This window comes from Oryzias latipes, chromosome 13 (assembly GCF_002234675.1).
Source record: "Oryzias latipes chromosome 13, ASM223467v1".
Lineage (NCBI taxonomy): Eukaryota > Metazoa > Chordata > Actinopteri > Beloniformes > Adrianichthyidae > Oryzias > Oryzias latipes.
Window position 1 is genome coordinate 3,621,690 of NC_019871.2, and position 27,864 is coordinate 3,649,553.

A 27,864-nucleotide genomic window follows, 5' to 3' on the forward strand; every position below is an offset into this window, starting at 1 on the left:
CTAAATGTCACATTACTCCATTAATCTTTTTTCCATCTTAATTACGTATATTTCTTGAACTTTCATATGTCTAAGTTTGAGCCGGCAGATATGCTCATTTTATAACAATAAAAAGAACGGAAAAAAATGCACGGAGTGCAAAAATTTATTAAAGAATTTTCCGTCACTGTCATAACAGAGAAATGTGGTAGGGGTGCTATATAAACTCATCATCCTCTACTTTACTCTCACTCATGGTGCAGAGACGTAAGCATAGTAGGACAAAATAGCTCGGCAAAACACGGTGAAACACAGTAAAACAGCTATACAACTAAACACATTTTGTAAAAAACCCACACTTAAACCCAGATCCGTCCAGACAGGCAAAGGGAATGGTATCCCAGAATCCCTTGCGGTGCTGATCTAACGGCAGCACCAAAGTTACACCTACTTAATTGAATTAATTTGAACGAAAGGAAAATAATTGTCTGAAAACTACGTGTTGTTTTTAAGGTGACAAAAAAAATGATTTATCTTAACTGAAGCAAATAATTAAGTTAGATCAAAGTAAAAAAGTTTATCTTTCCAACATCCATACGTGGTCTTATCACCCTCTCATGGTGGAAAAAGTATTATCTGAGCTTTTTCATCCACTAAGTCATCTTTAAATGGACACGCCATGCTGCTTCCCCTCTCTGTAAATAAACTAAGCTTCAACTAAACCTGCTCCGGACCAGGTTATGTTCAGAGCATGAGTTGCCATGGTAACTTGACATACCCTGAAACATACCTCCATTTCTGGAACCAAAAGCTGAGGTTATCAACTTCCTTAGCCTCAAACTTATCGTGGGAGCTAGCATAACCTGCTTTCTGGAATACCCCCCTGATGACCTGAAACAAAGCTGAAACCAGACCCTTAAATACACTGAGGATCGTCATCATGAGTCGACACAGCTGTGGATGATTTCTGTGACTGACAGGCAAACCTGAAAACAGAACAAGACCAAAGCTAAAGAAATGTCACCCAAAAATAAAAACACAACCCTCACCACAGGACGTTTTTTGTGTTTTTCTCTTCAAAATAATCTTTTTCTCTTTATTCTGCCTCCAAATGTCACCAATGAATGAATCTTCTCTCAGACCATCGTAGAGCCACCTCAGACGATCCTGCACACACGAACGCATCACATGACAAGTTCTGAGTGAAAAACAGATATTTGGTTCTAAATTGTTATGCTGTTATTTGAAATTATTTGAACTCATGTTTTGTGTCTGCAAGGCGGACATAATTAGTGTGACTCGTCAGGCCTCGATGGAAAAAACAAACAAAGGTTTACGGCTTCTTTGTCTCGTTTTACAGAGACACATCCAAGTGAAGCTGAACGTGTCGCCTTTTCTTGTTTGTGCTTCATGTGATGTTTGTCTACATTTACATTGATATTCAGGAGAAAGAATACTCTGGATTCATTAATATTGAGATTGTGCCAAAAAAAATCAAATTTACATGTTTGTTCTAAACATAATCAGTGTTAAATACAATAAAACAAAATAAATGGTCTGAATAAAACTTTAACCATCAGGAGTTGTCTGAACTAACCAGACAATCTCATTGGCTGTTCACCGTGATGCAGGAATGACACCAACCCCCCCCCATTAGTACCATTTTTATTTCCAATTTAACCTGAAGGGTCAAAGAACAGTTTTCTTAGAAATGTTTGGTGTACACACATACACGCACACACATTTTGCAAGGAAGGTGGGACCTAGGACCATCTGTCCCCTGCCTCTTCCCTGGTGGGGGGTACGGGCCCCTTTGCAACGGCGGCTGTGTCCCCGGGGTGCTGGCCTCCTGGGCCCGGCGGTGCTCTCTCCGCGCGGTGGGGGGGTTCACATTACATCTGAGCCGGGGGTGTTCGTGTCCCTGGGGGGTGGGTTCTGGTCCTTGCTCCTGAGTGCTGGGCCCCGCCAAATTTCCAACTGTGGCCGAGCCTGGTCGGGCCATATTTACAACACCCCTTGTGGGCCCTCTTTTTTCCCCGGGGTTCCCCCTTCTGGGCGGGGGCGGCGGGCCCCTGCCTCGCTCCTCCCTGGACCAACCGTGGGCCGGGCGGATGGCTGCCTGGAGTGCGGAGTGGGTCTCCCTTGGGGGGTCCTGGCTCGTACCTGGGGTTGGGGCGGGGGATGCCCGGAACTCCTGGGTGGTGGTGGGGTGCTCGTCTGGGGCTGTGGGCGTCCTTCTCCGGTGGGGCCCTGCGTTGGGTTCTCCCGGCGCGGCGGGGGGCTGCTCTCCTGGTTGGGCTGGGGCGGCCCCCTCTTTCCCTCCGTGCCTCCCTGCTCTCTGGCTCTGGGGGCCTTGCGGCGGCCCTGCTGGCCCTGGCCTGGGTGGCGGGCTTGGTCGCCCGGGCGGCGGTTGTTCCCTGCCGGTTCCTGTGTGGCGTTGGGGGGATTCCGGCTGCCGCTGCTGGTGCGGTGGGGGTCTTGGGGTGGGGATGGCTGGGCACTCTCCCTCCTTCTTTTCACGTTCCACCATCCATTTTAGAAGAACATAAACACTCACCTGAGCACAGGTGTTAGCTCAACAGACTGAATGACTGAAATATTTCACACTAGTTGGTTTTAAGGCATAAGTATGCGTGTGAACACTATCTGTTTTGTGTACATGTCGACAGGTGGACATTTTTGCAACTAACAGGTGTGTTTATAACTTTTGAGTGTGTGTGTGGACAGGCTCCGCCCTTTTTTTGTTTTGTTTTTTTTTTTCATTTGAACCTTACCATAATGATTAACAACCAGTAAACTTGCTGCTTTATGCTGCTTCATGGTCTTATCCCCCTTCCCCTCCTATTATCACCCCCTACCCCCCCTCTCTCTAACGTCCCTCTCTCTTCTTCCCCTCTTTCCTTTTCCGTCCGGTCCAACACCAAAGATTTTCAGACATGTTTGAAATTAATAAAGTTTGGCCTCAATTACAAAAGGGGTTTATTCAGACATACCTTTGGTTTGTCTGAAGATTAATAACCCCTCTTGTTAAAGTAAAATATGTCCAACCCAAGAGGCCCTCAGCTCTCATCTGTCTGCCTAGCTGTTGGACAGGACAAGTTAAAAAAAAAGAAAAAAAAAAAAAAAAGAAATGTTTGGTGTAAAAAAACAAAAGCAAAAAACAAGAGTTATGAAACACAGTTGTCAAATAATTCCTCGGAGCTTCACCTGTTTTTTTTAGACATATTTCACGTTGGCTGTGTCCAAATTCGGAGGCGGCGTTCTTCCTGGGCTGCATTTAAAGGCTGCTTACGTCACAGCGCCGCCACAAATGCCGTCCAAATTCAACGACTCCCTCAAACGCGGCCAACAAATTCTTCTGTTTCCCGCTTTCAGGGATTGGTCTGGTGTATTCTTCTATGCTGTCCATATCCCAAGATGCACTGCGGCTGAACCTGGCGATTTTCTGACAACAATGGCGGACTGTGAAGCGGGACCGGGAGTTGGAGATACTTACACCTCCAAGTTCAAAAGTTGGATCAATTAAGCCAGGAAAACTTTGAGCTCCATGCCCGGTTCACGACTCTTCTCTGTTCGGGACTCCCGGTTGCTAGGCGACAGGACATCCGCCGATGTAACGGCTGGAATTATCCAAAGGCCAGACTCGTCCAAATTCACAGCCGTCTACATCCGGCCTCCCTGCTCGACGACGGACCCGGCCAATGACGCCTGGGAAGGCGGCGGCCTTTGAAGGACGCAGCCCTGGAATTTTGACACACGCAAATGTTGGACTTTGTCTTTTTTGGATGTTTATACATTTTTATTTTGTCTCCACATGTTTGATTTTTGTTGGAAAATTTTTCTCAACTTTTGTGGGGGGAAAACAAAGACAACATCTTTTATTTGGAATAGAGTTTCAAGTTTGTGTGATAGAATCCAAAATATATATCTGTACAAAAAGAAGCTGGGGTTGAACTAATTGCCAAAAAAACAAACATCATTAAAACAAATTGTAAAGTAGAAAGTCTGAAAGTTCATGTATGTTTCTGTTTGCTGTTGAAAATCTTCTGCTGCAGTTTTTAAATATACTCCCATCAGCTTCATCAACAGAGAAAACTCTCTGAGGACTCCGGTTCATTAAAACCTATAAAGTAAACAAGCAAAGACACCTGGAGTCAAACGGGTTCAGAAAAGTTCTGTTAACCAAACAAGGGTTTGGATGGTAATCCTCAGATCAGGCCAACGCCCACAGAGCCTGACCAGCCATCCTGACTCATGCGCTGCGTTCTGCTGGGCGCCATCCGTCATTCCCCATTGATCCTTTCTCTATCCTTTTGTGTGTTCTCGCTCTGCACAGCCTCCAGGATGTTCAGGTAACCAGTCACCTGCGCAGTTAACGGATGTGGAGGAGGAAGCGGAACGGCTGCTATAAACCAGTTGCCACCCAGTTGAGCAGCCAACAGTCTGGCAGGCAGACAAGCGGCTCAGGTAACCGACTGGATAAAAGTGCTGGCGGTGTCGGCTCCTTTCCTCTTAACCCTTAAAGCGCTGATAATATTATCTACAGATGAAATCCACTGGAAACTAAGTCTCAGACCACAATCATTTCAAGGATTTAAGTAGCATCTACTGTGTTTGTTTTTACCAACATGCAACAGCAAAACCTTCCTTTAGCTTGTTCTCTCTGCAGTGGCTCCCTGTCAGCTTCAGGATTGATTTTCAGATTCTTTTAGTAGTTTACAAGAGTGTTTATGGTCTTGGTCCTTCTTTTATATCACATTCAGGCCTTAGATCCTCAGGCGCGGGCCTGCTGAAGGTCCTTAGGGTCAGAACAAGAAACCCCTGTGGGCCTCGTCTGCGGAACGGCCTGCCTGAGGATGTGAGGGCCTCATCCACTGTTGAAATTAAAGATGCATCTATTTAATTCAGTTTTTAATTAGATCTCCTATGGGGGATTTACTGTCATATTTTATGATATTTTAGTACATATTTATTTGTTTAATATGTATTTTTTTCAAGTTGTCTTAAAAATCTTAACTTATTCTTATTTATACTTCAGGTTTTTTAGACCTCTTATGCATGAACTTATCTTAATTGTTTATATTTCACCTGTTTTTTACATTTGAACTTTTCTATGTATCACTTTTACATTTCAGACGGTTTACAAGTGTCTTCCCACCCTCGGCAGGGGTGTTTGAGTCTATGCTGACACCCAGACCAACAGGAGGACAGGGCAGCCGGCGCCTTCTGGGTTCTCATTTCTTAACGTTTTTTTTTTTTTGTCATTTCTCTTTTACTTGTGCTTGTTTTTGTGTATGATACTCTGAGGGGCTTATTTAATTATTTTTTGCATTGGTGTTTTTACATTCTTGTATGTTTTTATGTACAGCACCTTGAGCTGTTTTCTTCACATGAAAGGTGCTTTAGAAATAAATTCATTTGAAGTTGAATTTGAATTTGTTAACCAGTAGGTGTCTGTGTTCAAGAGTTGCATCCTTTCAAAGTTAACGTTTTCAAGCAAAACCAAAGACGAATAGAAAGTTTCAGTGATGATGTTGATAAGTTCTTCTACAGATGTTTCTGTTCATTCCTTTTGCAGTTTTTTGGATTGTATTTCTAGAAATGTAAAAAAATAACGAAAATCGCAAAATCCTAATTATGTGAATAAACACAAACAACAACCAAACAAACTGAGACCACCTCCAAAGACGGGTCTGAGAGCGGTTCCTGGTTCCGGACCAGGGTCCACTTGGGTGTGTTCAGACTGAAAACTTCTTCTGAGATCATCGGGGGACACGAACTCTGGTTCCTTTTAACCAGACCAAACGTGTCCCGTCTGAAGACAACCAGGAATTGCAGGCCTGAAGACTGCCGGCTGTGATGACTCTCATAAACGTATTCCGGACAAAACGGTTGGTTTACTGACACACCGAAAAGCAAGTAAAAAAACTTTAAATTGCTCAACAACCTTCCCTAGAAATCTGAGGCCCAGCGGTCAACAGGAGTCCAGACTTTGGACTTTATGTGGCCGGGAAACTTTGTCGTCATTCTGATGGCCGCCATGAAGAGTTTTAAAGTAAAAAAATGTCTGAAAGCGAAGAATTAGGATCAAATCAGGGACAAGGTGGTGGGTATTTACCATCAGTTCAGTTGATATGCCGCCTCAAACCTGTCTTAATCCAGCATTTCCTCTTAATCTAACACTGGTTTTTAATCTGATTGAGATGATAACTATGCATCTGGATTTACAGCATGACAAATGATGACTAACAGAACTGGACAGTTTGTTTTGGTTCCCCAGTTGGACCTGATGGTTTACGGTAAGACATGGGTGACCATGGTCGTAGGTTGGTGTGGGAGGGCTGATGGGGGCAAAAGAACAGGCTGTTCATCCACAGCAGAGGGCTGATAAAGGAGTCCAGGCATTGACCTGGGAGCTACAGGGGGCGGCTGGACTCTTAAAATGACAGAAATTCAGCTCGTTTAGAGTTTACTAATATTAAGATCCTTTCTGTTCATGTATATTAAGATTGAAAAGGTCCATGGAAATGAAAAAATGATAAATGTTTTGTTTTTTTTGGGTTGAAGCCTTTTATTTTATCACAGCATGTCATTAGAAGAAAACGTCTAAAAAATATTTCACTTAGGTTGTGTCCAAATTCTTTCACTGCACAGTGCGTAACGTCACGCGTTCTTCATTTTGTAGAGCTGTCCGAATCTACAAATCCGAAAGTCGAGTGCCCTACAAATTTCCCAGAAGTCTCTGCGAAAAACCCAGTGTGCATCAATTTTCACTAGATTGGACAAACATAGACCACAATGCATTGCATTTGAATGTTTTTGTGGAAAAATGTATTTTGATGTTTTTATTTCACGTGTTCATCAGAACACAGTGGATTCATAAATACTCTTAGCAAAATGTTCGTATTTGCTAGGTTTTACTTCCTGGAATTGGTGATGTAACATTTACCTTTGAAAGAAAAAAAGTAGTGAGCATGGTGTCCCAATTGATTCTAAAATCCAGGGCACTAGACAGTCCTGGACTACGTGGTTTTTTTAGTAATAAGGGAGAAGGGAGGGAATGTGGACACAGCCTTAGGGTGTACTCAGGCTGAAAAAGTCCTTTGGTCCGAACCGAGTCCGTTTCATTTGGTCCGGATTGAGTCCTGGACCTTTGCGCTTGGTGTGTATTCAGACGGCTGTCAAGCGCAGATTTCCATTTTAGAAACAAAAGCTTGTAAACAAAACCATGTGACTAAAGATCTCTTCAGTCATTGGCCAGGAATCACGAGGGTGGGGCAAAACAACGAAAGAAGGAAATCAAGGAAGTCCTCCTGCGATTTGCAACCTTTGGCAGGATAGTTCAAACTTTAGATTCAAACTTTAGATTTCGTCGATCAACGTAAAGGTCAGGTACAACACTTTTTGCTTTGGTACGGTGGAGTCGTGCTGCAGGACGGTTACTCTGGAGGCGACGCCTAAGAAGTTACGCTGATAATTCAATTCAATTCAATTTTATTTGTATAGCCCAAAATCACAACAACAGTCGTCTCAATGGGCTTCGAAGTAAAACATGAAATCAAAAGGATCACGAATACAAAGAGTTCAATAGAAAAATACTAAAATGAACTAACAAACTGACTAAGCTATACTGGCATCCCTGCCCTTAGACCCCCCTTCGCAGTAAGGAAAAACTCCCAAAAAAACCGGATTCCGGAAAAAACGAAGAAACCTCAGGGTGCCCACATGAAGGAGGGATCCTCCCCCAGGACGGACAGGCGATTTACCAGGTAAATCGCCTGATAAATGTTTGTGACATACAGATTGCTGAGAAAACAGTGGATCACGTTAAAAGTTGTTTTAATAAGCCTGCATTCATCTGACCACTTTTCATTGAGTTGGTGTCTCAGCGTCACGGTTGCTTCCTTCCTTTGCTGTTTACAACCATAATGCCTGGCTGCGGTGGCCATTTTGATCCAGGTGTTCCGCTCCGAGCATGGACCTATTCAGACTGAGGAAAGTCAGAGTGAACTGGAGTTCGGTTCTATGGGAAACGAACCGAGACCACCTCGAAAGATTGACTAAATTAAATTGCCAAAAAAGTGTGGGTGGATCAGGGCGCAGGCCATCAGAAATAAATGAACATAACATCGCTGTGAAGTACGCCATTACATGCAGAATGGCCAATCAAACTTCCTCTGATGCATCTGATGTTCCCACTAAACTCCGCTCCACTAGCAGACTTTTTCTTCCAACAAAAAAAAGGGTTCAGCGTAAAGCCAGGCTCACTGAGTTCAAGCGGCCACTTCCAAAGAGAAGTCTACATAAACACGCGTAAATGTGAGTTTCGGCTTCCACGTTGAAAACTCTGCAGTTCACGTACAGCAACGCTGTTTTTAAATCGTTTTCTTTTTCTTTTTTTTACATTGAACACACATTGCCAGTAAAACCAGGTCCCAACTTTGACCAGATTTGGTCGTGATGAATGGATTTAGTTGATCTGGAGAACCAAGACACGGCAACGAGCCTGACAACGTCTGCGTTTAAATAAAGATGCACCGAGCCAACTCTCCTGACGTGATGCTATTTCCAAGAACGCTGAACCGAACCGTTTCTGTCTCCTGCCCAAACAGCCAGATTTCAACTGCTTCTTCGAGATTTAAAGCCTCTTCCAACATGTGCTAGTAAACAGTAGAAAATAAGGAAAAAGTAGAAGAAGAAGAAGCCCCTCCCTGCTTGTCCAGTGTGAACATGGGTAAGTCACTCAAAAAGTACCTAAAACAGAGCGCACAAGTAGAACGTGTCTGTTGTTGGCTCTGCGGCGCCGTTGACATGAAAACTACAAATACAACAAGCTGTTGAAGGAAAAATGACAGAGGATTCATGTTCTGACAGATTTATCTAAATTTAATTCAGAATAACTGTCTGATTCACTTGAAAACCTGCTTTTCATAAAATGTCCATGCGCTTGAGTAAATGCATGTTACCATGTTTTATTCTGATTTTATCTTATATCTAAGACTTTATGTCTCCTGCTGGGCTTTTTGCTTTGTAACCCTTGTTCTATCCTAGCCACTTTAACATTGGGAGTTGGGTCATCTAGACCCACTGGACAGTGCGCTGCATGGATTACATGAAATCTTTCCACCTTTATCCACCTTCGTCATGGTAGGGAGAACACGTCAGTGTAAGGGTGGGGTCATAGGATAGCACAAGGGTTGTTAAGCGTGGAAGGTGGCAGACCCCTGACGAACGGCTGCACAGAAACATGCAGAGACAATCAGAACAACCAGCTTCCTTCACTCTGCTTATCGTGAATCATTCATCAAACCGCTCGCTGAGTTTTCCATTTAGAGCTTTCAAAATGTTTACTTTATTAATAAACGCAGATGAATCTTACAATCCTACAATGTTTTACCAACATATTTAAAACAGTTATTAAGGTTCTTTAAAGGCTTTTAGAGGTGATCTAAAAATGTTGCTGCTTTTCCTTCATCGTCACGTGATTATATTTAGTGCAGATGAAGCAGAAAAAGCTGTTTCAGCTTTATCACTGAAGGGAATTTGGAAAGTATTGAACAGTGTCACTAGAAAACACAAAGAGAAAACAAATCTAGACTTTATGGTTAGTAAAAATGAGATGTACACTAATATTAACGATGTGACTATGGAGTTTATTTAAAATTTTGTAAAAGTGGGTCAAAGTCAGCTGAAGAAAAAAACTGTACCAATAAATCAGAAAAGGAAACTACTGAACACCACTATTTGAAACCTGTGGAAGCAAAAGAAATTCTAAAAATGCTCAAAGAATTCCAAAAACAAAACATCCACAGACTGTAACAGAATTAATATGAATGTGGTAAAAAGGTCATTGATTCCATTGTTAACCTGCATTTGTAATTTATCATTTTAAACAGGAACATTTCCACAAAAAACTAGCTAAAGTAATTCCATGACACAAATCAGGGGACAAACATCAACTAACAAATTACAGAGCAGTGTCTTTACTCTGCCAATTCTCAAGAATACTTGAAAAAGTATTCCTCACAAGTCTGGAAAATTCTGTTGAGAAACATAAACTAATATCCAACGATTAATATGGTTTCAGAAAAACTAGATCAACATCCACGGCGATTATGTAATCAACTGAAGAAATTATAAGTAGTACATATAACACAAAGTTCATAGTAGGAGTCATTGATCTGAAAAAGGCTTTTGACACTGTTGATCAGAACATTCCATGGAGTGATTGTGGACGACAAAATAAACAGGAAGCTACAAAGGAAGCAAGTCAGAGCTAAACTGGCTAAAAGGATAGCAGTGTTGGGAAAAACGCGCCATACACTCACAAAGCATGTCTACTAATACATCCATCGATAATAAAACCATATTTACAATACAGTGCAGAAGTTGGCGTAGATTCACCGTGTTTGTACATCTTACAAAAACAGCTATTTAAATAGTTCATGGTGTAGATTATGGGACACAAACTAGTGAAACTTAAAACAGCACTCATCATGTACAAAACCAGAAATAACTTACTTCCAATAAACTTACAACAAATGTTCAAGGACAGAGACGGGTTGAGTTAAGAAATCAGCTGAACTTCAAAAAGCAGAATATTCACATGATGAATAAGGGTTTAAAACTTTTACATGTGTTAAAATAAACATACAACATGTCACTGATGGAACTTTACATGGCTAGAAAAGAACAATTAAGCAAATGTCGCTTTTGCAAAGGTGCTAAACAGAAGGTAATGCAAAGAAATAACTGTGAATGCAAATATTCACAATAAACGGTGGGAACATACGCGATTTTTTCTTCTACCCATTCCTTTTCAAGAACACTGTCTTGTTTTTTTATCTGCTTTAAACTCTCCTGTTTATTTTCATTTTGTATTAGAAATTAAATGTAAAAATAACAAATAACTGAGACGCTGCTTTTTCCAGAAAACTCCACCTAAAAGTTTTTCATTTTTCATTCACATTTTCATTCTCCTTTCCTTGGGATGAAACATTTTTGGAAGAAAACAGGACAATTTGACTCATTTTTATATCAAGAAATTGAAAAATGATCACAGGATTAGCAAGGAGGACTTCATATGTTTGTGCCTCTCTCACTATTCTTGGAACAAGCGTCCTCTCAGTCTGGATGTGGCCTTGGTTCTGAAATGACCCCTGTGGTTGTTGTCAAGTTGTGTTTTGCTGGGGTCAGATGGAGCAGGTAACTGATTACCCCGTCCGGTCGAACCAGGTCTCAGTGTGGGAAGAGGAGGGGGTGGAGCCCTGGGAGGGGTCTCTTTAGACCCTCGTTAGTCGGACTCTTAAAGGCCCAAAACTTCACGCCCCGACGGTGAATGCAGAGGATTTCATCTGCATTGTTTCGCTCCGCTAAGACCGAGGAAAAACAGAGTCGGAGGCTGGAGGTTTGACCGGCGAGGGTTTCGGGTGACAGGCGGCGAGTGAAGGTTGTTGTTTGACATCATCCAGGGGAAACTCGCCATTCGAGAAGTGACCACGCTCTGAGCGCACAAACGTCAATCATTAACCAGACATATGTAATAATATCAGCTTCACAAACTAATCTCTTGATGCTTTGACTGCCTGAATAAATTCCTGATGTTAATCTTACCCCCCCCACCACCCCCACTACCACTCCACTACAGAATGAGGAAGTGAAGCTCTAAGGTACTGAGGTTAAAGGTGACTTTAGTTGTCAAGGCAACCTGTTTGGGGTCGGTATCGGGGTCTTATCTAAACGCGTCTGCCTGACAGAGATCGATGTGAATCAACCTCACATTCCAGCCGGCTCTTCAGGATCAATTGAGAACATCGGCCGCCACCTGAGCGCTCAAACGCCGTCTGACTGTAGGATTCGGGCGCCGTTGCTGCTGCGTCACTAGTTTCAGACTTAAAACAGCAACAAACAAATCCTGCAACTTCAAATGTTTTGCAGAGAACATCAATATTTTTGATAAAAACGGCTGCTCTCAGTTCCTCTTTCACATCAATTTTAGTCCACATTATTTCCACTAGAGGACCCAATGACTGTCTGACCAGGGATTTGAACCACTGACCAACTCACTGGTCAACGAACCGCCCGCCACTGTAGATGTATATACTATAACAGGTAAGTTGGCCTTGTAAATGAAAAAGAATGATTCAAAATAAGTGTTCCTCGCATTAAATTCACAATCAAGGCTACTGGAAAGAGGGATCCGGATCAACCAACGTTTTATTTTTTTAACAGTTTTATTAAAAAACAAAAACATTGTCAAAGAAAAATAAACAAGAAAAACATTTGATTCAAACAAAAACTTTAAAAATATGTGCTCAAATTATTGGACACATTTTTTTTCTTTTACGGCACAATCGAGTTTGGGGGAAAAAGGATTTGCAGAGGAAACCATAAGATTTAGGAACTTGTTCTATTTTGAGCAATTCTAGAAAAATGCATTTTTCTATTTTAACAGTGTTTTGTGTTTATAACTACCTTGCAGTCCATGTTTAAGTGCAGTTATATAATAATTAAACTTACTTTTATGTAATTATTACAAACACAAACCTCATCTGAAGCTAAAACAGCAGGAATCACTCACAATGGAAACATCAAACAACTTTAGAAAACCTGCTCTTTAAAGAATAAACGTATATGTGTGAATACAGCTGAAGAAGACAACCTTTAGTTTATCATCGCAACTGAACTGACGGAAAAGAACATCTTTTACAGATAAAACAAATGTGAAAATCAAAGTTTTATTGTGTTTTTCCTGAATGTTTTAGCGTTTCTCGGTTCGTATTCATCCGGCCACAGGAAGTGACGCAGCCCTGCTGGCTGTGGTCGGTACGAAGATCGTCAGTCCATCTATTAGCTGAAATGGAATCAGTCTGCTACAAAAATATTGGTATCAGATGAAAAGTATTGAATGAAGAGAGAAAGGTAAACGCAGTCAATTAGAGATAATCTAACTTGTTTTTCAAATTAAAAGCCTCTGTTCAATTTTTTCAGGATTCTTGGATGGTTTTGGTTTATTTATCTTAAAAAAAACTACAAAACCATTTTGTTTTTGCTACATAAAACATCTGGTTTTCTCTAGTTTTACACATCCCTGTTGATGGATTTCTCTTTTTGTTCCAATTAGCTGTTCTACTTTCTTTATACCACGGTCCGGGTGAACACTCGATTCTGATTGGCTGTTGTTAAAAAGTGATTTACCACAGGATAACCGCACAGTGAAAAAAGAAGTTCCGGTCACCTATCTTAAATGTTTTGTATCACTTTGCCGGCTCCTTTAAAACAACCTTTTGCTTCATCATTTGGACAAAAACAAGCGGTAAGAGGTGAACTTTCTCTCTGAACTGATGCTTTATTCAACCCATCGGAAAGATCAGCATATATATATATATCGCTTTATATCGCCGAGTCTTGACTGCAACGGTGGTGCGGCGCGATGTGGACTATTTGTTACGTGACACGCCGCACCACGTAACAAATAGTCTGCTTTTTGAGAGAAAAGCGATCCAAATTAGAAAAAAACAAGAATTAAGGACTAAAAACTGGTTACTATTTATTTCTTTTGTAAGTGACCATGGTATAAGCGGGTTAATGACCTTCGAAGTGTGCATTGTCACTTTTTAACGAACTTCGCGGAAGCAAGTGCGTTAAACTCCGCTTCGGGTCGCACGGTTCAGGCTTCCAAGGCGTGCGTTAAAAAGTGATGATGCACACTTCGTCGGCCATTAACCCTTACATTACTCACACCTGGTTTGTGTTGATGTTTTTCTGGGACCAAGGTTATCTGCTTCTCTACCAGCTCCTTGCGCTGATTTGCCTTACAGCTCCTGTCTCTACACAATCATCCATTCGTTTTCCAAACCTGTTCAATCCCTTTCGGGGTCACAGGGTTGCTGGAGCCTGTTCCAACTACTGTGGGGCAAAGGCGGGGTTACCCCCTGGACCGTTCGCCAGTCTGGTGCAGGGCCACAAAATCACATGTGCATCTGGGGACAACTTAGAATCATCAGTGAACCTATGAAGGTAGTTTGTGAACTGTGGGAGGAAACCATGGATGCACAAGAGGAACACGCAGACTTCACAGAAAAAGAACCCAGCTGGGATTTGAACCAGGGCCTTCTGGAGTGCTGACCACTACAACACCATACTTTGAAATATTTGACATTTTATGTTTCCATCGAAACTTGTTTTAATTATCGTTGTGATTATTAATAGTTTCATGAACACAACATTTTAAAAAGGTGGGCAAAAGACTTTTGAAGGGTATTATTGCAATGCTTAAAGAAGCTTGTATTGGTGATTTCTTCATCTTTGTCAATAATCCCACTACCATTGACTCAAAAGTTGTGTGGAGTAAATAAATCGTTTTGATTTCATATAATAGTAAAAAGTTGTTTTTGCACAATTTTGTTTTTCCCCCCGTCCTTTTAAAACATAATTGATGGACATTTGTTAATCATTTCTTTCCTTTTCTCCTTTTGTTCTGTTCCTTTTTACAAGAACTGAATGGAAAAATCTGCTTGTCAAAATATTCCCAATATATTAAAGTGCAGACAATAAAGCCACAGTCTGTCTTTTCACTGCCAGCCTGCCCTACTAAAACTCAGCCTCCCTTATCAGCGCGCCAACCCCCACCCACTCCACCTGTAGCGCCAGGCCACATCGCCACTGTTACTCATTAACCAGGACTTCCTTTTATCCAAGCCAGACAGCCCTGAGGTCACTGCCCGGCCCACAGCACTTAGTTACAGGTGCTGCTCAGCCACCGGGCTCCTGATCCTGTTAAAAGAAGATTCAAGTCAACTACAAAAAGACTATTTGTCTAGTAACTAGACGAAAAACTAGTAGGCTTAGCCTGTGCAGTTTTATCCGTTAGTATTTGGGGTTAACATAATTCTGTGAAGGCAGGAACAAACTCCAGGTGGCAGCGCAATCTTTGTAGCTGAAGCTGTTGTAGCTTTCTAGGGTAGCAATTCTCCTGTGTTGCATGAATCCCCGAAGCTACGTTCACACCGCCCTCGGAAACGTGCGTACAAGTTGCTAGTTCCTTGGAAAAACCAAAATAAACATGCGTTAATGCATGTTTTAGGCCTCCAAGTTAAGAACTCCTGGATTTACACGTAGGTACACATGTTTTTACGAGTCTACGTACAAAACTACGGGTGTAACGATTCGTTTTAACAAGGATTCGATTCAAATCACAATTAGCAGTTGCTGATAAATTCATAGTTGATGTTGGTTCATTTTGAACGATGCGATTCACGGACACAAAATTGATCCAGGAGATCTTTAGCCTAAGAATTCAACTGTTGTGACTCATATGTCATTTTTACTTTGTCTCATTCTATATGAAATTGTCCATAATTGATTTGAATCTATTTATTTCATTTTGAAATGACATTTTAATGGTTTTGCTCGATTTGATCAGATTCTGCTTCTGATCGACCTGGGTGGATCGAAGAAATAGAAATCGATTAGCGGATTAATCATTACACCTCCATACCAAACGAATGGCCATGGAACACACACTGGCAGTAAAACCAGGTCAGACTTTGACCCATAAGTGACTTGGATTTGGTTTCTCTGGTCAACCCAGACATTGCAGCAAGCTTGACAGTGTCTGTTTTTTAAATAAAGATAAACCAAGACCAGTCTGCTGACATGATGCTAATCAATGTCCGTCATCGCAAAGACGCTAGCAATGTATCGAACCATTTCCGCACCGTATCAAAGTGGCAAGGTTTGCACCGCTTTGACATTTTGCACCAAGCCTGTAGCCTCTTCCAACTGTAGGCGGCCAACATGTTCCAGTAAAGAGTAGAGAAAGAAGAAGAAGCCCCTCCCTGCATGTTCAGTGTAAACACCACAGGCTAAACATGCCAATGGCAGGTCTGTACGTAGCTTGATAGTCTTTAGCTGTGCAGTGATGTGCACCAGGCTTTGAAGACCACTGTGGAGGAAGACCACCTACCCTTCAGATAGAGACTACAGTTGTTTGATCTGGAGTAAGTGCTTGACCCAACTCGGTAGCCTTTAAGGGTAGACTAGACCCCTTACATCTTCGTTTCACTATGCTGCAACCAACGATGTACAAAAAGGCAAGTTTGTTTAAATCTTAAAGGGGAGCAACAGCAGTTCACCAGACAAGTCTCATTTCTGCCAAAACACTAAAGAAAACAGGTTGGGCTGACCAATCATTAATGCAGCAGGTATGCCCCATGTTGTTATCAGCTGCTGCAGAGCCAAGCCCCAACCTGAAAAAAAAAGGCTTATCAGTCGAGGTCGGCTCAGCTTCAGGGACCTGAGATCAAACCGGAGAAGCTCTGACACCGATCTGATCCGCTGCAACTATTTTTTTTAATTAAGTCAAGACCTGTGAGCAGGTAACATCTCAGTTCTGAGTCGGACCAGATCAGAACCACCTGACCCATTTAAACCAAAACCTTTAAACGACAGTCTCCACTAAAAACCTTATTAACAGCTAATCTGTCAGACGTTATAATCAGAGTGAAGCACTTTAGTTCATCTTTTACTCCAGAAGGAAAACGTTGTTTTTCTTCATCCAACTAATATTTGTTTGTTTGGAGTTTCTATTGAGGCTGAACTTTAATATTATGGAGATCAGGAACCCATTAGAACAGAGTTCTCCCATCAGGAACAAGCTTTTCTGTTTACTTCCTGTTAACAAACAGCTGACAGGAATAGTTCTGCTGACACACGACCCGCTTTTCTTGTTTTGCTTTAGAAACCAAAAGTTGGAACTTTCATTTTGATCAAAAAAATATATATTTAAAAAGATATTCAATCATTTAAAGATTTCTAAACTCATTTAAACTTTATTTGTAACTGATAAGAGACTAAACGTGTAAGTTTATTCTCTTATTGACCTAACTTCTCATTTTGGTTCTGATCCAAAAACACAAAAACTTTTCAAACTTATGAATGAATGACTGAGCTGAACAGAGTTTGAGTCGGTCTTTCCGAGAACTAAAAGGATCATTTGAAGGTTTTAAATATAAAGAAACAAAATCCAGCCTTTAAAATATAAAACAACCAAAATGAAGGAAAAACACCAACTATACGGTTTAAATATGCTTGGAAGATTAAAAAAATATATATCAAAGGTTTGATTTATTCAAATAAAAACTCCAGTATGAAACATTTTGACTTAACTTGAGTAAAATCCCAAACATCTGAATTGTTCGCTGACTTTTTTAACAGATAAAAACATGTCAGACGTAGAAAAGTACCAAAAAATGTTCCCGTAATGAAGCCAAAGTTGATTATTTCTCCTGAGTTTAAGTGAATATTTAACGTTTTAATAACCAAAACCGAACACAAACAGAGCAAAAGCTAGCGGACAAAACCAAAACATTTTTCCTAAAAAAAAAAATAATAATAATAAAATTGAGGAAAACTCACGTTGATAGTTCAAATCCACCTGAATCTGCGTCTTAAAGCATTTTATGTCGCGGGTTCGATGTTTGTTTTTGAGGAGAAAATCAGCTAGAAGCGCTCATTGTTTTGTTTCTGTCTTTTAGCTTCACAGCAAACTCAGAGAGGGAGTCACGTGATCCAAGCCCGGCAGCCAATGGGAGGAGAGCTTTTGTGGTGACGTAGAGAACTTGCAAAACTACAGGCTCTTCTCTCCCCCACTAGAGGCCGCTGTACGCACACATGAACACATGCAGACGCATCAACAAACGGCTGCAAAAGATGACGCAATCCTCCAACACATTTTATTTAAAAACCAAAGTGTGATAACCAAGGATTGAGAAAATTAATAAATACATAAAAACAAATGTATACAGCCAAAGTACAGAAGCATCACAAATAAACTAACAATGATATCGTTTTTTTAAGTTCCCTTTCAAGTATAATTTATTTGATAACTTGACAACATTGTATTTATTACTGCAAAAAGTGCTTAAATTAGGTTTGACCATTTTCTTTTATAAATATAAAATACAATTGTAATATGAAAATAAAGTTCTGCTCCATGTTTTGTCTTTTAATGGAAGGTTAAAAGTTTTTTTTTTTCCAGTTTTACAACAAATGTGATTTCCAGTGTCAGTCTGAAATGTATTTGTGTATACAATTCACAAACAAACGGCAAATTATTTATTCTTGTGATCCACAAAATGTACACAACTGCGCCAAAAATCATTTAACAGGATGCAGTAGAATGTAAATAACACTTCTTTTATCTTGTTGGGTTGATCCAATCCTTTTTTTCCTGAAAAGAACAGAACAAATCCAGAACCCTGGCTTCATACAGGAAGTAAACCATTAATATGTTTGATCAAACACATGCAGCAGATTCTCACTGTACTGTATATTCATTTTATAACTCCCCTGACAGGCAACATCTTGCATTAATTTAAAACATTTTAATGTGATTCTTTTCTACATGATCTTCTTTTTGCAATATACAGAAAAACACTTTTAATCCTGGAGAATCCAAGAGTAAAGTTGAAGTAATTTGACTTTTTTTTTGTCTGTTTGTTAATTTTGGATCAAGGCAATAAACAGCAGCAAAAAAGAATAATACAAAATGGAAACAACAAATAGAAATAGATCAAATACAAAAATAAAAAAACAAGACTGGCTTTTGAGTTCTTCAAAATGTTTGGTCACAGTTTATGCTTATTTAACATAGTTTATACGCAATTATTACGTCAAATTTACACAACTGTGCGTGATTTGTGCGAGATGCAAAGTTGTAGCTATACTTGACCGTTCCACGCATGTCTGATGGACATCGTGTACCACCGATGTACAACTTTTATATCAAACTCAAACTTTATTTATTTGTTTAGCGCCTTTCATTTCGACTGAAAACACGAAGCGCTTTACATAAAAGCAAATAAAAAGGCCATAAAATATAAAAATTTAATCAAGCAGAAAACATAGAACAATTACACAAAGCTGGCACCCCTCCCTCACCAGATATCGTGAATACGCCGCACATACCACGTTCAAATTTCGTAATTGTTCGTAATTGTTTCGTATATAAAAAGCACTATAATCACGCACGGTTCATGTTTTACATTGATTGACATGTTTTTTGTGTGGTTTATTCGTACTACTTCCGAAGGTTTTAACGTGGTTCATTCGTAATGCATCTGTGAAAGATTATCATACTTTCACACTTTATCCACGTGTTTTCACGTATGACCAATTTACATCCTTGCAATGTGCGCAAAATGCACGTAGTGGCTGTGTGACACAACGTAAAATGTCATAAAACTGAATTCAGCGTATTAAAAAAAACAGAATAACCAGATTTATGCAAAGATGCAAACCACAAAAACATTTTTTGGCCCAAATGGAACCCCATACTTCTCCGGGTTCTCCACAGCAAATACCACGCTCAGTCCTCCTCTTCCTCCTGGCTTCTCCAACCTCAGCATCCGTTTTCCAACATCATCACTGTTCCTCCTCTCAAACCATCTCAATCTGCTTCCCTGCATGAATCTCCTGAACATCTAGACATCAAAAACATTCCTCCAAACATCTCTGAAACCACGATCCGTTCCTCTGATTCCGGATCCTTCCTGGTCACTCCCACAGAGAACCTCAGCATCTTCGTCTCTTCTCCCTCCAGCTCTGCCTCCTGTCTGCATCAGAGTGTCTAATCCAACAGCATAGTCGCTCTCACCACAGCCTTCCTTCACACCTGAAACCCTCCTCCACCCATTCCAACCTGCTTGTTCACTCACTTCTGTTGTTCTGACCGGATGACTCTCACAGTCCTCCACCTTCTTCTCCTCTGCTCCCTGTAACCTCAGCGTTCCACTTATATTTGAAAAACGACTTTTCTGTAACTTTTTGAGATTTTTTTAGACCAAGAAACAAAAATCTAAATTGAAAACCAATCCTGTTTAAGTAGAATTAAAACAGTAGACCATGGTAGCCTCAATGGGACCTCTCCATCCGCATTCAACAGGTATTGTGCTTCAGTTCTTGTGACTGAACTGCTCCAGTTTTCTCAGACTTCCACTGATCCTCAACATGGATTTAGATCGGAGCTCACAGGAGAACTCTTCAGAACGTTCTGAACCTTTGCATGTGTGACTGTAGATGCGGGTGTCTTTTGGTCATTATCCCCTTGAGTAAGCTCTAAACCTACGTTCACATCGTCCCCGACGCGTTCAGGCGGACGCTTCCAATCAAAAATCGGCATGAACGTGCTTTTCGGGCTCCGTGTTCTCTAGCTCACGTTTAGCTGTTAAAGTTTCTACGACTTTTTTCGTGATTTACGTACTAAACGCGCGTTGAAAGTTAAACCCGTTAAACTTTAAACAATCAGGGAGTCGGATTTGGTAGCGAGGTATGGATGGCGTCCTTTTTAAACGACGGAAGAAGAAATTACAGATTTTCCGAGTGGAACACAAAGTCTTTTAAATATTGGAATAGAGCTGTGAAAGTAAAAATCCTGAAGCAAGATTCAGCAGATTTTCATCGCTTCAACATTTGGCACCAAACCTCTTCCAACTGTAGGTGGCGGACATGTGCTAAACAGTAGAAAAAGAATGCAATCAAACTCCATTTATGAAAATACCTTCTCATCCCTTGTGCAACTCAAAGCGCTTTAACATAAAAAAAACCCCCAAAATTCATACACAATGTTACAATAAAAACCCAACCCACATATGACCCATGACCCCACAGAAAATGAATACTTTAAAGGTAACTTCTAATAGAAACCAGCCAGTCCAGGTAGAAAAGATCCCCACAAGAAACACTAAAGTCATAAGATTATGCTAAAATTAAATACTTAATACTTGAAATGTACTTTTTTTTAAAAACAACACTAAATTGAGAATAAGATCTAATGCATAAAATCAAATTAAATGCATAAATTAAAATGCATTAAACTGCGACAGACTGGCGACCTGTCCAGGGCGTCCCCTGCCTTCGCCCATAAGTGGCTGGGATAGGCTCCAGCAGCTCCGTGACCCCGAAAGGGAGAAACGGTGGAAAATGAATAAATGAATGAAAAAATGCATTAAAACTAATTGAATAAATAAGCAGATAAAATCAACTAAAAGCCAAATTAAAAAGATGGGCCTTGAGGCTCTTCTACAGTCTCTGTGGCCCTGAGGTTCTCCGGCAGACTGTTCCACAGGCGAGGACCGTGACGGCAGAACAAAGCCTCACCATAAGTTCTGGTCCTCACCTTAGGGACAACTAAATGTCCAGCACCAGAGGACCTCAGGGTCCGTGAGGGCTCATACTTTAAAAGTAGATCACCTAAATACGAAGGCCCAAGACCATCAAAACATTTACAAACCGTTGAAAGAATCTTAAAATCAATTCTGAAACGCATAATTTTAAAATGGGTGTAATGTGTTCCCACCCTCTGGTCCCAGTCAGAACTCGTGTCGCTGAGTTGTGTAGTAGTTGTAAATTTGGAAGCGACTTTTTGTGTAAATCAGAGAACAGGGCATGAATTCAATTCAATAGCCCAAAATCACAACAATCAATGGGCTTCGTGCCGGTAATTGCAAAGTAAACATATAATCCCAAGGATCATGAATACATAGAATTCAATAGGAACAGTAAGCAGACTAAACTAAACTGGACATTACTGACTGCCCTTAGACCCTCCTGCGCAGCATTACAACAATCTAAAGGACTGAAAATAAAAGCTTGCATCAACACCTCTGTGCTGCCAAGAATGAGGAACGGGCGGACTCTGGCAATGTTTTTGAGATACAACATCCTGTCTTAACAACACTTTTAATGTGTGGGATAAAACTTAGCTCAGAGTAAAAAAGTACGTCCAGGTTTCTCACACAATGAGAAGGTTTAAAATTCAGAAGATGTGGTCAAATCATCTCTCTCTTGTCTTCAGAACCGATGATTAAAATTTCAGTTTTGTCCTGGTTGAGCTGTAAGACGTTTTCTGCCATCCATTACCTTATAGCTCAGATACAATTTAAAAGAGTGTTAATAGGTTCAAGGTCATCTTGAAACACAACGATATGAAGCTGTGTATCATCAGCATAGCTGATGACATCCCCAAGAGGCAACATATACAAGTTAAAAAGTGTAGGACCTAAAATCCACGCTTGGGGAAGAAGAAGCCCTCCCTGCACATCCTGGTGAAAACCAAGGGCTGTCCTCATGTTCTTGAACGCACGTTCGTGGCTTCAGACAGCAGGAGGCCCAGTGATTCCAGAACGACTTGATGGTTTTCAGATTTCTCTGCACCGATTCTGTGTCAGAAGCAGCAACGCCTCCTCTTTGTTTCACAGCAGGACTTTCTTCTCTTTGCTTCGGCATCTGTGAAGTGAGGTTTCCAAAAAGCTCCACGTTTGTCTTATATGAAGATGTTAAAGTCCCATTAGCTGTCACGCAGCTAGGCGTGGGACATTTCTCTGCATTTGACCCATCCCCAGGATGGGGGAGCGGTGAGCTGCTCAGGAACCATTTGGTGGTTAAACCCCCCCAATCCAACCCCTTAATGCTGAAAGATCAAGAAGGGAGTCCTAATTTTAGCATCTCGGTATGACTCTGCCATGGTTTTGAACTCACATTCTTCCAGTCTCAGGGTGGACGCTCTACCACAAGGCCACTTGTCAGACTTTGACGTGCACTGAGTGAGGTTGCACTTCACTTTTTGGCCACCAGGTAGGTTGTCTTCTGTCCCGAGTGTCAGAAGAACCCGTCCAGCTGATGTCAGAGGAACATCAAGCTGCTTGGAGATCGTCTCCTCTTTGACTCTGATCTAACTTCAGGAAGACTGACTGGTTGCAGGTTTGAAAACACCTTGATGATAAGCAGCCAAACTTGTTGGACTTTTGTGGGTTATTCCAGCAGAGGTCGCCACAGAGTAACACCAGACCCAGGGTTGATGGTTGGAAACTGAGAGGAGGATGAAGCAGCAGAGTTGAGTGTATTTCCACCAGCAGGTCACAATGCAGGGAGAAGAAATCTGTCCATGAAAACTGGAATGTGGCTTCATGAAAGGCCTGGGGGAAATGGTTCCAGCTCCTTTTGTTGGAGGCGATACTCGGGGTTTGATAAGACAGAAAGAGCCAGACCAAAAGAATTCCAGGATCGTGACACACTCTCCTGCGCACACCATTTCCTCCTGCTGTGTTTTGAACTTACAGCAGCTCTCAGGTGTGCCGTGTGTATCTGTGCTTGTGCGTAACCACGGACAACAAGGGTAGACTTATGGCGGGGCAGTAAAAAGGCCTTCGCTTCTCCGTCACAGTCTGCATTGGACGTGCTCAATGAACGCTCAAATCCTGTAAAGAGTTCTAACTCAGGGGTCCCCAAATCCAAGCCTGGAGGGCCGGTGTCCAACGAGTTTTCCAACCAACCTGCCTTTGAAGCTCCTTATTGGCTAAACACACCTGATCCAGGTAATCAGCAGCAAATAAGGAGGGGTTTCTGGAAAACCAGCAGGCCTGGATTTGGGGACCCCTGTTCTAACTAATCAGATATCAAACCCGTCAAGTTTCAGGTGTTTTCATGCGCCCGCTAAGGATCCTCCATCCTCTACAGACCTGCAGGGTTGGTGCTCAACTCCCTTCAAAGGTTTCCTCCTGAAAGGCCGTTCCTCTGGAGTGGGCGTGTTTCCGGACCATCTCAGGTGAGGGTGAGTCACCGCTGCCCGACTGGCTCGGCTTTTACTGCCGCCACCACTTCCTTTTCTGTCTCTCAGGGCGTTTGATAAGATTGTTTCCCTTTATATTTAGGTTGTCTGACTTTTACACATCAATGCTTGTTTTATAAGCCTCTTTTTGCGATTTTTCCTGGTCTTGTATAAAACGGGAACCTTCAGTTTTTTCTTTTTATGACACTCAAACAGTCGCCTGCAGCAGCGCATAGATGGAGGATAAAACGTTTTTTCCATGTAGGGCTTCTCTAAACCCTTTCTAGGAATTGTGCAGAAGGAACATAATGAACATTTGTCTTTCCTTTTACTATTTTGTCTTGTTTTATTTATCTCCAGTGATGACTGAAGCTGCTGTTTATGACTGTGGGCCATAAACAAGTACTGACATCACTGAAGGCCAGTAACGGCGGCTGAACCTGCAGATGGCGAAACGTCCCGGGAATGTTTATAGTAGTTTTGTCATTCAGACAGCAGAACCTGCTGCATCCGTAATGTGATTTTATTACTTTCATGATCAAATGAAGTCCCTTTTGGAATACTGCCCCAACTGCCCTTCTTTCAGTTCCGTCCAGAGGCAAATTAACCCGAGGAGTCATCAGTTATTGCTCGTTGTCAGTGTTGATACGAATGACGCCAAACAGCCAACAAAGTCGTAAAATCATTTGAAGAAATAATTAAAGAAGGACACAAATGGTGCGGCGGATGCAATACGAGAGAAGAAATAAAAGTGGAGTCCCACAAGGTGCCATTCTGGTGCCTCTACCTTTTAGGATGGATGAGTTTCCTTTAAAATCCCATTCCAACCATATTTTTTTCTATTTTCAAAGGGTTCCCAGGCGTCTTTTAATTAGGATTATGCTAAATTTAAAAAAAACTTGTGTCATTTTTTTAGGACATATTTTCTGCAGCCCAGCAGGAGTTCATTTACTCGCCTCTGGGTTGTGGATGGGACTGTTGGCGCAGATGTTAGCTCCGTTAATTTTAATTTGTTTACACTCTACCCCACTAGCTTACAGCCCCTCACACCCCCTGCCCAACAACACAAACGGTGCGCAATATCGGAGCTATTCAGCCGGACCGTTTAGATCCAGATTCCAGTTCAGACGAGTTTTCTATTTGACCCAGGAACTAGAAAGAAACAAGATTTTGCAAGATTATATTATATATATGTCGATGTATCAGAATTGACAATAAACTTGACTTTTAAAAGTGGCCAGAGATTGTTTAGACATTTCGAGTGGGGGGTGTTATTTTGGTAAGAAGATGCAGTTTTTAGCCAAAATCAAAAAACTCGTTTTCTAGGACATAGTTTCTGCAGAGCGGCAGAAGTTCATTAGAAAATTCACCTATGAGCTGTGGACTGTTGGTGGCAAGTAAGTCTCTACTGATATCCCATCAGTCGCTCTCCCTCCAGCTTACAGCCTCTCCCACCCCCAACCTAACATTATCAGCGCAACAAAAATGGCGAGCAATATTGGAGATGTCCAGCTGTCCAGTTTTAATACCGATTCCAGCTCAGACGAGGAAAACAAAGTGGTTCATGGATCTATTTGTCTGCAGGTGGATGCATCAGAATGGAGCAGAGGAGGAAGACTTTGGCCCGCCCAGCGAGTATTCTACGTTACAAATACGACATTATGGTAGCCCACTAGTAGTTTGTACGTCACAACTACAAGCTTTTTCAAACTGCATTTCTTTTAATTGCTCCTGATTCTTATCAATTCTTTATTTATGTTCTCCATCATCAGAAAAATGCCACAAGAACATGTTAAAAATACCAAAAACACCATTTTCATTGGAGTCGGTCTGTAAGATCCTATTAAAAGTAAAAAAGAGGCTTGTTTCTTAACATGAAGAGTACAAAAAAATGTTTTTCTTTCATAAACTCATCTATCCATCATAAAGTGTAAAATCTAAAGACTGAAAACCAAAAGTTTTTGTCGTTCACATAAAAAACTGTCTGTACAAAAAGTGATTTTGTGAGAGAAACAACAGTTTTATGTTAAATTTTAGAATTTTCCAACATTTTTTTTCCCCATTTGGTTGGATGACAACTAATAGAAAAAGGGAGGCGAGTTCCTCCTGGGTGAGGAGCTTATGTGAATCCAGTTCTGATGGGAATCAGATCCCAAACCTTTTCGTTAAAGCTTGACATCAGTGGGGAAGTTTTCAGAGCCAAAAATAAGAACAGTTTTATGGATGTCGTTCCTAAAACAGCTTACTGTCTCAGAGCAAACTCCGAATCACGGTTTGGAGCTGTGAGAAGGACGAGGGGGGAGCAGGGTCCTGAGGAGTTTTCACACATATTTCAAGGTGTTGCAGGTAAAAAAATCACTGACATCCTGGAGTTTTGTTCAGCAGGGGTCAGAAACTGTTGGCGCAGAACCCAAAATGCAGGAGGCCGGGTTTGGTGGCAGAAACATTTAAATGACGACCTTCAAAGGGTTTGTTATCATATGCGCAGAAAAGAAACAGGTTTCCCTGCACAATGAATTTCTTTCTTTGCTGTCTGCTCCGAATGCCAAAAAGTATACAGGAAACTGAAACAATTCACACACAACATACACACAAAAACACAAGATGTCAAGTGGCAATTCTAAAAGTGCAAATGTGATAATAACAGTAGCGAACAATGAGGATGTGCAAAGGTGCAGTTTACACCCAAAGGAGCAACAAAAGGGTGACAGAGCAGGGGGGTATTCCAGGAAGCATGTTTAAACTAGCCTGACTTTAAGCCTGAACTCTGGCTGAAATCCGCCTGAACTTGCTTACTCTGGGTATGTCGGTTCCAAAAGACCGGATATGAGTTGGCGTAATTACGCTCGATTTGGTAACCCTGGGTTAACGCACGGTACATAAAGACATTCTCAATAGATCGCCGATTTCTGGAGTCACCATGGAAACGCGTGGTGAAAAAAAAGAAAGCGCTGTACTTAAGTGAGACGGAGTCTGAGATTTTAATGACGGCGGGAAAAAAAATTACAAGTCCATCAAAAAAGTAACATGGCTGAAAAATAATTTAAATAATTTAGTTAAATTAATTCAAACTCAATAATTGTTTATACAACTCAAATTTACGTATTTATCTAACTAAATGTCACATTACTCCATTAATCTTTTTTCCATCTTAATTACGTATATTTCTTGAACTTTCATATGTCTAAGTTTGAGCCGGCAGATATGCTCATTTTTATAACAATAAAAAGAACGGAAAAAAATGCACGGAGTGCAAAAATTTATTAAAGAATTTTCCGTCACTGTCATAACAGAGAAATGTGGTAGGGGTGCTATATAAACTCATCATCCTCTACTTTACTCTCACTCATGGTGCAGAGACGTAAGCATAGTAGGACAAAATAGCTCGGCAAAACACGGTGAAACACAGTAAAACAGCTATACAACTAAACACATTTTGTAAAAAACCCACACTTAAACCCAGATCCGTCCAGACAGGCAAAGGGAATGGTATCCCAGAATCCCTTGCGGTGCTGATCTAACGGCAGCACCAAAGTTACACCTACTTAATTGAATTAATTTGAACGAAAGGAAAATAATTGTCTGAAAACTACGTGTTGTTTTTAAGGTGACAAAAAAAATGATTTATCTTAACTGAAGCAAATAATTAAGTTAGATCAAAGTAAAAAAGTTTATCTTTCCAACATCCATACGTGGTCTTATCACCCTCTCATGGTGGAAAAAGTATTATCTGAGCTTTTTCATCCACTAAGTCATCTTTAAATGGACACGCCATGCTGCTTCCCCTCTCTGTAAATAAACTAAGCTTCAACTAAACCTGCTCCGGACCAGGTTATGTTCAGAGCATGAGTTGCCATGGTAACTTGACATACCCTGAAACATACCTCCATTTCTGGAACCAAAAGCTGAGGTTATCAACTTCCTTAGCCTCAAACTTATCGTGGGAGCTAGCATAACCTGCTTTCTGGAATACCCCCCTGATGACCTGAAACAAAGCTGAAACCAGACCCTTAAATACACTGAGGATCGTCATCATGAGTCGACACAGCTGTGGATGATTTCTGTGACTGACAGGCAAACCTGAAAACAGAACAAGACCAAAGCTAAAGAAATGTCACCCAAAAATAAAAACACAACCCTCACCACAGGACGTTTTTTGTGTTTTTCTCTTCAAAATAATCTTTTTCTCTTTATTCTGCCTCCAAATGTCACCAATGAATGAATCTTCTCTCAGACCATCGTAGAGCCACCTCAGACGATCCTGCACACACGAACGC

The 27,864-nt window shown here is 41.1% G+C and overlaps 1 long non-coding RNA gene across 1 annotated transcript; it reads right to left on the reverse strand.

Moving 5' to 3' along the window:
• Positions 1–1,066: 1,066 nt before the first annotated feature.
• Positions 1,067–20,740, reverse strand: LOC111948441. The gene is made up of 2 exons (XR_002874453.1): positions 17,398–20,740; positions 1,067–1,146 (listed from the first exon to the last, which is right to left on the reverse strand). It is a non-coding gene; the product is annotated as an uncharacterized LOC111948441 (long non-coding RNA).
• Between the last annotated feature and the right edge of the window lie 7,124 nt (positions 20,741–27,864).